At 59.4% G+C, this 12,289-nt stretch overlaps 1 non-coding gene across 1 annotated transcript; it reads left to right on the top strand.

Moving 5' to 3' along the window:
- The first annotated feature begins 11,710 nt into the window (after positions 1 to 11,710).
- On the top strand, positions 11,711 to 11,829 carry LOC131865443 (5S ribosomal RNA). Its single transcript, XR_009364165.1, has one exon. It is a non-coding gene; the product is annotated as a 5S ribosomal RNA (ribosomal RNA).
- Positions 11,830 to 12,289: the final 460 nt, after the last annotated feature.

Raw genomic sequence — 12,289 nt, 5'->3', positions numbered from 1 at the left:
TTACAAGTCGTCGAGTCTGTTACTGGGCGAACACGAGATGCGCACAGGAAATCGATCAGCCCTCACAATGGCCCAAGGCCAGAGATCGGACTGCTACGATTTACCCCAACAATCATCGTGCCACTCTTCGCAGAGAGGTGATAGACGCCAAGGAGCCCGCGCATAGCAATCGAGGTGTAAAAAGGGCGTTGAAGGCAGGAAGCCTGGACGAAAGAGGCTACGAGGTCACCTCGAAGCGGTCTAAGAGTCGGGCGCACTTGGGGCGACTACCAGTGCCAACCCCTTATCCCGCGGTGCGTCCGACACAGAGAAATTTCCAAGGCGGCCAAGGAGCCTCCCCGCATAGCAATCGGGGTGTGAGCTTACAGATGCAGCATTGATAGCAATCGAGGTGTGAGGCGAAGGATGCAGAAGTGAGAGCCGAGGGATGTAGCAGAGATAGCAATCGGGGTGTGTGATGCAGCAGAGATAGCAATCGAGGTGTGCGGTGGGAAGGGCCCAGCAGCCAGATGCATGAAGCGACGGATGAAGCAGTGATGACAACTGGGCTGTGAGGAGAGGAGGGATGCAGCCAAGAAAGCAATCAGGGCTCGAGGCAAGGGATGCATCAAGGATAGCAATCATGTTGTGAGGCGAGATTCCATAGGCTAAACGTGAGAGGCTGCAGGGTCGACTCAGAGAGGTCTATGCATGTGAGAGGCTGAAAGCAAGGTCGACTCGGAGCGGTCTATGCATCAGGCGCGCTTGGGGCGACTACCAGTGCCAACCCCTTATCCCGCGACGCGTCCGACAAAGAGAACGTTCCAAGGCGGCAGAGGAGGTTACCAGCCGAAGGATGCAGTAGCGATAACAGGTATAGTTCCGCGGCGGCCGAGAAGACTCACCGCATAGGAATCGGGATGCGAGGCGAAGGATGCGCCGGGAAGGCCCCGACGACTAGGAAGAGGCTGCAGGGCCGCCTCGGAATGGTCCAAGCATCGGACGCGATTGGGACGACTACCAGTGCCAACCCCTTATCCCGCGATGCGTCCGATACACAGATAGTTCCAACGCGGCCGAGGAGCCTCACCGCATATCAATCGGGGTGCGAGGCGAGGGATGGGGCGGGAAGGCCCCAACGGCTACACGGAAGAGGCTTCAGGGCCACCTCGGTATGGTCCAAGCATCGGACGCGCTTGGGGCGACTACCAGTGCCAACCCCTTATCCCGCGATGCGTCCGATACACAGAAGGTTGCAAGGCGGCCGAGGAGCCTCACCGCATAGCAATCGGGGGTGCGAGGCGACGGATGCGGCGAGATGGCCCCAATGGCTAGACGGAAGAGGCTTCAGGGCCGCCTCGGAATGGTCCGAGCATCGGACGCGCTTGGGGCGACTACCAGTGACAACCCCTTATCCCGCGATGCGTCCGATACGAAGACGGTTCCAAGGCGGCCGAGGAGCCTCACCGCATAGCAATCGGGGGTGCGAGGCGACGGATGGCCCCAACGGCTAGACGGAAGAGGCTTCAGGGCCGCCTCGGAATGGTCCAAGCATCGGACGCGCTTGGGGCGACTACCAGTGACAACCCCTTATCCCGCGATGCGTCCGATTCGAAGATGGTTCCAAAGCGGCCGAGGAGCATCACCGCATAGCAATCGGGGTGCGAGGTGGGGGATGCGGCGAGATGGCCCCAACGGCTAGACGGAAGAGGCTGCAGGGCCGCCTCGGAATAGTCCAAGCATCGGACGCGCTTGGGGCGACTACCAGTGACAACCCCTTATCCTGCGATGCGTCCGATACGAAGATAGTTCCAAGGCGGTCGAGGAGCCTCACCGCATAGCAATCGGGGTGCGAGGTGGGGGATGCGGCGAGATGGCCCCAACGGCTAGACGAAAGAGGCTGCAGGGCCGCCTCGGAATAGTCCAAGCATCGGACGCGCTTGGGGCGACTACCAGTGACAACCCCTTATCCCGCGATGCGTCTGATACGAAGATAGTTCCAAGGTGGCCCAGGAGCCTCACCGCATAGCAATCCGGGTGCAAGGGGGGGGATGCGGCGAGATGGCCCCAACGGCTAGACGGAATAGGCCACAGGGCCGCCTCGAAATAGTCCAAGCATCGGAGCCTCACCGCATAGCAATCCGGGTGCAAGGGGGGGGATGCGGCGAGATGGCCCCAACGGCTAGACGGAGGAGGCCACAGGGCCGCCTCGGAATAGTCCAAGCATCGGACGCGCTTGGGGCGACTACCAGTGACAACCCCTTATCCCGCGATGCGTCCGATACGAAGATAGTTCCAAGGCGGCCGAGGAGCCTCACCGCATAGCAATCGGGGTGCGAGGTGGGGGATGCGGCGAGATGGCCCCAACGGCTAGACGGAAGAGGCTGCAGGGCCGCCTCGGAATAGTCCAAGCATCGGACGCGCTTGGGGCGACTACCAGTGACAACCCCTTATCCCGCGATGCGTCCGATACGAAGATAGTTCCAAGGCGGCCGAGGAGCCTCACCGCATAGCAATCGGGGTGCGAGGTGGGGGATGCGGCGAGATGGCCCCAACGGCTAGACGGAAGAGGCTGCAGGGCCGCCTCGGAATAGTCCAAGCATCGGACGCGCTTGGGGCGACTACCAGTGACAACCCCTTATCTCGCGATGCGTCCGATACGAAGATAGTTCCAAGGCGGCCGAGGAGCCTCACCGCATAGCAATCGGGGTGCGAGGTGGGGGATGCGGCAAGATGGCCCCAACGGCTAGACGGAAGAGGCCACAGGGCCGCCTCGGAATAGTCCAAGCATCGGACGCAGCTTGGGGCGACTACCAGTGACAACCCCTTATCCCGCGATGCGTCCGATACGAAGATAGTTCCAAGGCGGCCGAGGAGCCTCACCGCATAGCAATCGGGGTGCGAGGTGGGGGATGCGGCGAGATGGCCCCAACGGTTAGACGAAAGAGGCTGCAGGGCCGCCTCGGAATAGTCCAAGCATCGGACGCGCTTGGGGCGACTACCAGTGACAACCCCTTATCCCGCGATGCGTCCGATACGAAGATAGTTCCCAGGCGGCCGAGGAGCCTCACCGCATAGCAATCGGGGTGCGAGGCGAGGGATGCGGCGAGATGGCCCCAAAGGCTAGACGGAAGAGGCTGCAGGGCCGCCTCGGAATAGTCCAAGCATCGGACGCGCTTGGGGTGACTACCACTGCCAACCCCTTATCCCGCGATGCGTCCGATACGAAGATAGTTCCGAGGCAGCCGAGGAGGTGGGGGATGCGGCGAGATGGCCCCAACGGCTAGACGGAAGAGGCTGCAGGGCCGCCTCGGAATAGTCCAAGCATCGGACGTCCTTGGGGCGACTACCAGTGACAACCCCTTATCCCGCGATGCGTCCGATACGAAGATAGTTCCCAGGCGGCCGAGGAGCCTCACTGCATAGCAATCGGGGTGCGAGGTGAGGGATGCGGCGAGATGGCCCCAAAGGCTAGACGGAAGAGGCTGCAGGGCCGCCTCGGAATAGTCCAAGCATCGGACGCGCTTGGGGCGACTACCACTGCCAACCCCTTATCCCGCGATGCGTCCGATACACAGATAGTTCCGAGGCAGCCGAGGAGGTGGGGGATGCGGCGAGATGGCCCCAACGGCTAGACGGAAGAGGCTGCAGGGCCGCCTCGGAATAGTCCAAGCATCGGACGCGCTTGGGGCGACTACCAGTGACAACCCCTTATCCCGCGATGCGTCCGATACGAAGATAGTTCCCAGGCGGCCGATGAGCCTCACCGCATAGCAATCGGGGTGCGAGGCGAGGGATGCGGCGAGATGGCCCCAAAGGCTACACGGAAGAGGCTGCAGGGCCGCCTCGGAATAGTCCAAGCATCGGACGCGCTTGGGGCGACTACCACTGCCAACCCCTTATCCCGCGATGCGTCCGATACACAGATAGTTCCGAGGCGGCCGAGGAGCCTCACAGCATAGCAATCGTGGTGCGAGGTGGGGGATGCGGCGAGATGGCCCCAACGGCTGACGAAAGAGGCTTCAGGGCCGCCTCGGAATGGTCCAAGCATCGGACGCGCTTGGGGCGACTACCACTGCCAACCCCTTATCCCGCGATGCGTCCGATACACAGATAGTTCCGAGGCGGCCGAGGAGCCTCACAGCATAGCAATCGGGGTGCGAGGCGAGGGATGCGGCGAGAAAGCCCCAACGGCTAGAGGGAAGAGGCTTCAGGTCCGCCTCGGAATGGTCCAAGCATCGGACGCGCTTGGGGCGACTACCAGTGACAACCCCTTATCCCGCGACGCGTCCGATACACAGATAGTTCCAAGGCGGCCGAGGAGCCTCACCGCATAGCAATCGGGGTGCGAGGCGAGGGATGCGGCGAGAAGGACCCAACGGCTAGACGGAAGAGGCTTCAGGGCCGCCTCGGAATGGTCCAAGCATCGGACGCGCTTGGGGCGACTACCAGTGACAACCCCTTATCCCGCGACGCGTCCGATACACAGATAGTTCCAAGGCGGCCGAGGAGCCTCACCGCATAGCAATCGGGGTGCGAGGCGAGGGATGCGGCGAGAAGGACCCAACGGCTAGACGGAAGAGGCTTCAGGGCCGCCTCGGAATGGTCCAAGCATCGGACGCGCTTGGGGCGACTACCAGTGACAACCCCTTATCCCGCGACGCGTCTGATACACAGATAGTTCCAAGGCGGCCGAGGAGCCTCACCGCATAGCAATCGGGGTGCGAGGCGAGGGATGCGGCGAGAAGGACCCAACGGCTAGACGGAAGAGGCTTCAGGGCCGCCTCGGAATGGTCCAAGCATCGGACGCGCTTGGGGCGACTACCAGTGACAACCCCTTATCCCGCGACGCGTCCGATACACAGATAGTTCCAAGGCGGCCGAGGAGCCTCACCGCATAGCAATCGGGGTGCGAGGCGAGGGATGCGGCGAGAAGGACCCAACGGCTAGACGGAAGAGGCTTCAGGGCCGCCTCGGAATGGTCCAAGCATCGGACGCGCTTGGGGCGACTACCAGTGACAACCCCTTATCCCGCGACGCGTCCGATACACAGATAGTTCCAAGGCGGCCGAGGAGCCTCACCGCATAGCAATCGGGGTGCGAGGCGAGGGATGCGGCGAGAAGGACCCAACGGCTAGACGGAAGAGGCTTCAGGGCCGCCTCGGAATGGTCCAAGCATCGGACGCGCTTGGGGCGACTACCGTTGCCAACCCCTTATCCCGCGATGCGTCTGATACACAGATAGTTCCGAGGCGGCCGAGGAGCCTCACCGCATAGCAATCGGGTTGCGAGGCAGATTATTGGGAAGGGAACCCCCTGGGATGCGGCTCAAGCAGTGCCCAAAGGGACTGGAATGCGGAATCACATCGAGAGACCCAAATGCTATACGAGGGCTCAAATCGAATTATCGATTTGGCCACGACATGGACGCATCGGAACGACTACCTTTGCCGAACCACTCGCAATTGCATCCATACCGAAACCAATAGACATTTCCGTTAGAGCCCTCGCATAGCATTCGGGAATCTCGCATGCCCCTCTAAATCGACCAATGCTGGCGCTCAATGAAAATCCGAGCGCTACCACCGTTCGAGCGCCAGCATTGGTCGAGTTAGAGGGGCACGGGGGAGAATGCTCCAGTCAACACCTCCCCTATATAAGTTATTTGTCCGATTCTCGCACAACCGTAGTCTGCCTCGTCGAATCAAACAACGGTCCCAGATTCCGACTTCCGTTCCGTAGAGACCCAAAAGCTAGATGGAGGCTCGCAAGAAAGAGAGTCGGCACATAGCAATCAGGTTTCTCGAACGTTTAGGGACCGAGCTCACTTGCGGATAGGGCAAAATCCGCCAAGCAACCCAAAAGCTAGACGGGGGCTCGAATCGAATCGCCTAGGCGGCCACAACAACGACGTGTTAGATCGACTACCAGTGCCAAACCATTCAGCAAGACTAGTTTGTGTCGAGGCCGGATAGAGATTCTCAGAGAGCGCCCGCATAGCATTTAGGAGACCTGCCGCGTCCCTCACACTCGACAAATGGTGGTGCACGTTTATAAATCCGAGCGATCCCAACCCTTTCAAGCACCAACATCGGTCGAGATAGAGGGGCACGGAGGGGGCTGCGTGAGACAACACAGTCCCCTATATAAGTTATTTGTCCGATTCTCACACATCCGAAGAATGGTCATCAAATCGGACAACAGCCCAAACTTCCGACTTCCGTCCCAGAAAGCCCAAGAGCTATCTAAAACGTTCATGGCCGGAACTCGATCGCGGCTATACCAGTCCGCCAAGCAACCCAAAAGCTAGACTGGAGCTCTAGTTGAATCACCTCTGTGGCCACTGCAAGGACGTGTTGGAGCGACTACCATTGCCGAACCATTCCGCAGGTCGAGTCCATACCAAGGCCGCATAGAGATTCACGATGAGCTCCTGCATAGCAATCAGGAGACTTGCCGTGTCCATCACAATCGATAAATCCTGGTGCAAGATTTTTGCATCCGAGCTCTCCAACCAGTAGAGCACCAGCATCAATCGACATAAACGGGCACGGGGGGAGGATGCTCGAGAACACTACCTCCCCTATATAAGTTATTTGTCCGATTCTCAAGCAGCCGAAGTCTGGTCATCGAATCGGGTCAAAGACCACAACTTCCGACTTTACCCACAATGCAAGTCATCGAATCGAACATCGGCCCCCGAGTCGGACTCCATGCGTATGTCAGGTCATCGGACCCAAATTCTGCCTTCCTGCGCATGGCGGGCCATCAATATCAACTCGGTCATCGGACCCAAACTCCGCCTTTCTGCGTATGGCACGCCTTCAAATCGGTCATCGGACCCAAATTCCGCCTTCCTATGCATGGCGGGCCATCAACATCAACTCGGTCATCGGACCCAAATTCCGCCTTTCTGCGCATGGCACGCCATCAACTCGGTCATCGGACCCAAATTCCGCCTTCCTGCGCATGGCAGGTCATCGGACACAAATTCAGACCTCGCGAATATGCATACGTATCGAATCGGTCATCGGACCCAACTTCCGACTTCATCCATACTGTAGGGTCTCTGAGGTTGGCGCGGTGCGCTCACCCAGGGGAGTCGACCCATCGAAGCATACACCTCCCCTATATAAGCTATTTGTCCGATTCCCACACCTGTGTAGTTTGCACCTCTGACCAGGACATCGACCCCAACTTCCGAACTCGACTGCAACGACGGCACCAGCGCCTTGGTGCGCACCTTGCGACGCACAGTCCCAACATTCGCCTTCCTGCACATGGCAGGTCATCGGACCCAAATTCCGACCTCGCGAGTATGCCTACATATCGAATCGGTCATCGGACCCAACTTCCGACTTCATCCATACCGTAGGGTCTTTGAGGTTGGCGCGGTGCGCTCAACCCGGGGAGTCGACCCAACGAAGCATACACCTCCCCTATATAAGCTATTTGTCCGATTCCCACACCTGTGTAGTTTGCACCTCCGATCAGGACATCGACCCCAACTTCCGAACTCGCCTGCAACGACCGAACCAGCGCCTTGGTGCGCACCTTGCAACGCACAGTGCCAACATTCGCCTTCCTCAACATGGCAGGTCATCGGACCCAAATTCCGACCTCGCGAGTATGCCTACATATCGAATCGGTCATCGGACCCAACTTCCGACTTCATCCATACCGTAGGGTCTTTGAGGTTGGCGCGGTGCGCTCAACCCGGGGAGTCGACCCAACGAAGCATACACCTCCCCTATATAAGCTATTTGTCCGATTCCCACACCTGTGTAGCTTGCACCTCCGATCAGGACATCGACCCCAACTTCCGAACTCGACTAAAAAGACCGCACCAGCGCCTTGGTGTGCACCTTGCAACGCACAGTGCCAACATTCGCCTTCCTACACATGGCAGGTCATCGGACCCAAATTCCGACCTCATGAGCATACCTACTAATCGAATCGGTCATCGGACCCAACTTCCGACTTCATCCATACCGTAGGGTCTTTGAGGTTGGCGCGGTGCGCTCAACCTGGGGAGTCGACCCATCGAAGCATACACCTCCCCTATATAAGCTATTTGTCCGATTCCGACACCTGTGTAGTTTGCACCTCCGCTCAGGACATCGACCCCAACTTCCGAACTCGCCTGCAACGACCGAACCAGCGCCTTGGTGCGCACCAAAAGTGCGCACTTTTGGTGCGCACCAAAAGTGCGCACTTTTGGAGGGCACTTTTTGGAGGGCACTTTTCTGCGCTCCAAAGGTGCGCACTTTTGGAGGGCACTTTTTGGAGGGCACTTTTCTGCGCTCCAAAGGTGCGCACTTTTTGGAGGGCACTTTTCTGCGCTCCAAAGGTGCGCACTTTTGGAGGGCACTTTTTGGAGGGCACTTTTCTGCGCTCCAAAGGTGCGCACTTTTGGAGGGCACTTTTTGGAGGGCACTTTTCTACGCTCCAAAGGTGCGCACTTTTGGAGGGCACTTTTTGGAGGGCACTTTTCTGCGCTCCAAAGGTGCGCACTTTTGGAGGGCACTTTTTGGAGGGCACTTTTCTGCGCTCCAAAGGTGCGCACTTTTGGAGGGCACTTTTGTGCACTCCAAAGGTGCGCACTTTTGGAGGGCACTTTTCCTGCGCTCCAAAGGTGCACACCTAGGTGAGCACCTTCGACCACACCTTGTAGCACACCAAACTCTGACTTTCGACTTCATCCGCAATGCAGGGTCTTTGAGGTTGGCGCAATGCGCACAACCAGGGGAGTCGACCCATCAAACCCAACACCTCCCCTATATAAGCTATTTGTCTGATTCTCATACATGCGTAGCCTGCAAGAGCAATTAGGACATCGACCCCAACTTTCGGCTTCTAAACAAAAACAAGGTCTTTGAGGTTGGCGCAGTGCGCACAACCAGGGGAGTCAACCCACCGAATGCAACACCTCCCCTATATAAGCTATTTGTCTGATTCTCATACATGCGTAGACTGCAGCAATGATTAGGACATCCACCCCAACTTTTGACTTCTTAAACAAGACAGGGTCTTTGAAGTTGGTGCAGTGCACACAACCAGGGGAGTCGACCCATCAAACGCAACACCTCCCCTATATAAAGCTATTTGTCCGATTCTCATACGTGTAGTCTGCAGCAGCGATTACGACATCGACCCCAACTTCCGAATTCGTTTGCATTGACCGCACCAAAGGTGCGCGCCTTGGTGTGCACCCTGGAGTGCACTTTGGTGCTCACCTCGGTGCACACTTTGGTGTGCACCAAAGGTGCGCACCTTGGAGCGCACCAAAGGTGTACACTTTGGAGCGCACCACATAGGGTCTTTGAGAGGTTGGCGCAGTGCGCACACCAAGGTGGGTGTTGAGGTGCGTGTCGAGGTGGGTGGGTGCTAGGGTGCGCTCCATGGTGGGTGCCAGGGTGGGTGCGTGCTAGGGTGGATTCCAAAGAGGGTCATAGGGTGGGTGCCAAGGTGGGTTGGTGATATAGTGGGTTCAAAGGTGGGTACTAGGGTGGGTTCCAAGGTGGGTCACAAGTTGGGTGCCAGGATGCGTGGGTGTTAGGTTGGGTGCCAAGGTGGGCTCCTGCGTGGGTGGGTGCTAGGGTGGGTTTCAAGGTGGACGCGAGGGCGGGTGCCAAGGTGGGTAACAAGTTGGGTGTTAGGATGGGTGAGTGCTAGAGTGGGTGCCAAGGTGGGTGGGTGCTAAGGTGGATGCCAAGGTGGTTCACAGGGTGGGTGGGTTCTAGGGTGAGTTCCAAGGTGGGTCACAGGTTCAGTGCTAGGGTGGGTGTCAAGGCGGGTGTCGAGGTGCCTGGGTGCTAGGGTGTGGATGCCAATGTGGGTCATAGGGTGGGTACTAGGGTGGGCTGCAATGTGGGTGCCAAGGTGGGTAACATGCTCGGTGGGTTCTAAATTGGGTGCCAGGGTGGGTGTGCACCCACCTTGCCCGAGGTGGGTGCCAAGGTGCCAGTGTGGGTGGGTGCTAAGGTGGATGCCAAGGTGGGTGAGAAGGTGGGTGATAGGTTGAGTGGTAGGATGGGTGGGTGCCAAGATGGGTCACAGGGTGGGTGCAAGGGTGGGTAGGTGCTAGGGTTGGTGTCAGGGTGGGTGGGTGCTAGGTTGGGTTCCAAGGTGGGTGCGAGGGTGAGTGTCAAGGTGGGTCACAGGTTAGGTGCTAGGATGGGTGAGTGCTAGGGTGCAAAGGTGCCAGGGTGGGTGCTAGGATGGGTCGATGCTAGGGTGAGTGGCAAGGTGGGTCCACAAGTGTCAAGGTGGGTGCCGAGGTGGGTGCCAAGTTGGGTTCCAAGGTGGGTGCCAACGTGGGTGCTAGGGTGCGTGGGTTAAAGGGTGTGTCACAACGTGGGTGCCAGGATGGGTGCGCACCCACACTGGCCAAGACGGGTGCAAGGTTGGGTTCCAAGCCCGGTCACAGGCTGGGTGCTAGGATGGGTGGGTGCCAAGGTGGGCACCAGGGTGGGTGCACCCACCCTGGCCAAGGTGGGTCACGGGGTGGGTCCTAGGGTGGGTAACGGGGTGGGTACTAAGGTGCGTGCCAAGGTGGGTCATAGGGTGGGTGCCAAGGTGGGCACCAGGGTGGGTGTGCACCAACCCTAGCCAGGGTAGGTCACGGGGTGGTTGTCGGGGTGGGCTTCAAGGAGCCAAGGTGGGTGGCAAGTAGCCAAGTTGCGTGCCAAGGTGGGTGTCGGGGTGGGTGCCAAGGATCCAAGGTGGGTGCCAAGGAACCAAGGTGGGTGTCTGGGTGGGTGCCGAGGTGGGAGCCAGGGTGGGTCCCAAGGTGAGTGCAAAGGTGGGTGCCAGGGTCAAGGTGAGTGCCAATGTGGGTTCCAAGGTGCCAGGGTCAGGGTGAGTGCCAATGTGGGTTCAAAGGTGCTAAGTTGGGTGCGAGGTTGGGTGTGAGGGTGGGTGGGTGCCAAGGTGTGCTAGGTGGAAGCCCGGGTGGGTCGGCATCCCATGGGTGTCGAGTTGGGTGCCTGATGGGTGCTTCTTGTCAAGTTTTAGTCGTCGGGACTCATTTCGAGCCTTAGAGGTCGTTTCTTGTCCGGTTGCCCTGTCTTCGACCTGGGAACCCAATTTTGGTCCTCGGGTCCCATTTTTTTTTGTCTCGCATCCCACTTTTGGCCTGTGGCCTTTTCGGGGTCGATTCTCGTTTTGGGCATCAGAGCATGTTTCTTCTCCTAAAACCCAATATTTGTTTATTAAGTCTCGGAACACATTTTTGTTCTCGTGGACCCATCATGGGTCTTGGAACGCATTTGTGGTCCTTGGGTCCCATTTTGCATCCCGAAACTTGTGTTTTGGTGCTTGATCCCTATTTTGGGTGCCCACCTTGCACCAAGTGCGCACCCGGGGCAAACCGAGCGCCTTGGTGCACCGGGGCAAGATCGAGCGTGCACCCGAGGCGCCCCGAACATGCACCAAGGTGCACTCGGCCCACATGTGAGCGCAGGTCGTTGCGCCCGAGGTGGTGTGTGGGCACCGCGTTGCAGACGGGACACTGCACGCACACGACGCCCCGTCCAGGTGCACGCACGTAGGCCGGGCCGGGTGCACACCCGATGCCCTAGCAAGGTGCGCGCACCCGGGCAGGGCTCACACTTGGCGAACGGGGCGCACTTCGCGAGGGAGGGTGTGCACCTCGACGGGGGTGGGTGGCCGGGGTGGATTCGCACGTGGGTCGCGGTTTGCTAAGTACACACTGCGACAAGCTCATAACGGGTGCGATCATACCAGCGTTAGTGCACCGGATCCCATCAGAACTCCGCAGTTAAGCGCGCTTGGGCCGGAGTAGTACTGGGATGGGTGACCTCCCGGGAAGTCCCGGTGTTGCACCCTTTTTTAGTTTTTCGCCGGGCGTCGCAATGCTATTTGAATTAACCTTTTGCCCGTTTGCGTTCTCGTCGGGGCCGGGCCGGGCCGGGGTGCGTTGCCCGCACTACCGCGCGCGCCGGGGCGACACCGAGCGCGCACCCGAGGCGCCCCGAGCACACAGGCCACGGTGCAACCCGGGCGTTGTGCGCGCACCCCGGTGCGCCCGAGGTGCTGCGCGCGCACCCAGGTGAAATCGGTGTGCACCTCGGCCAGTGCGCGCTCGGTCGAGTCGCGCACGTTGGCCAAGGTGCACGGTGATGTTTCTTACTCTAAGGTTCCGCACCAGACGCCCGGGACAGGTGAGCGAAGCTGGGCGGGGCCGGGTGCGCGCCCGGGGCAGGTGCACGCAGCTGGAGAGAGCTTTGGAGCGCACCAGAGGTGCGCACCTTGGAGCACACTTCGGAGCGCACCAATGATGCGCTCC

This window comes from Cryptomeria japonica, unplaced genomic scaffold (genome assembly GCF_030272615.1).
Source record: "Cryptomeria japonica unplaced genomic scaffold, Sugi_1.0 HiC_scaffold_111, whole genome shotgun sequence".
Taxonomy (NCBI): domain Eukaryota; kingdom Viridiplantae; phylum Streptophyta; class Pinopsida; order Cupressales; family Cupressaceae; genus Cryptomeria; species Cryptomeria japonica.
Note: the sequence above shows the minus strand (reverse complement) of the source record. Positions and strands in the feature narration are given on the sequence as shown.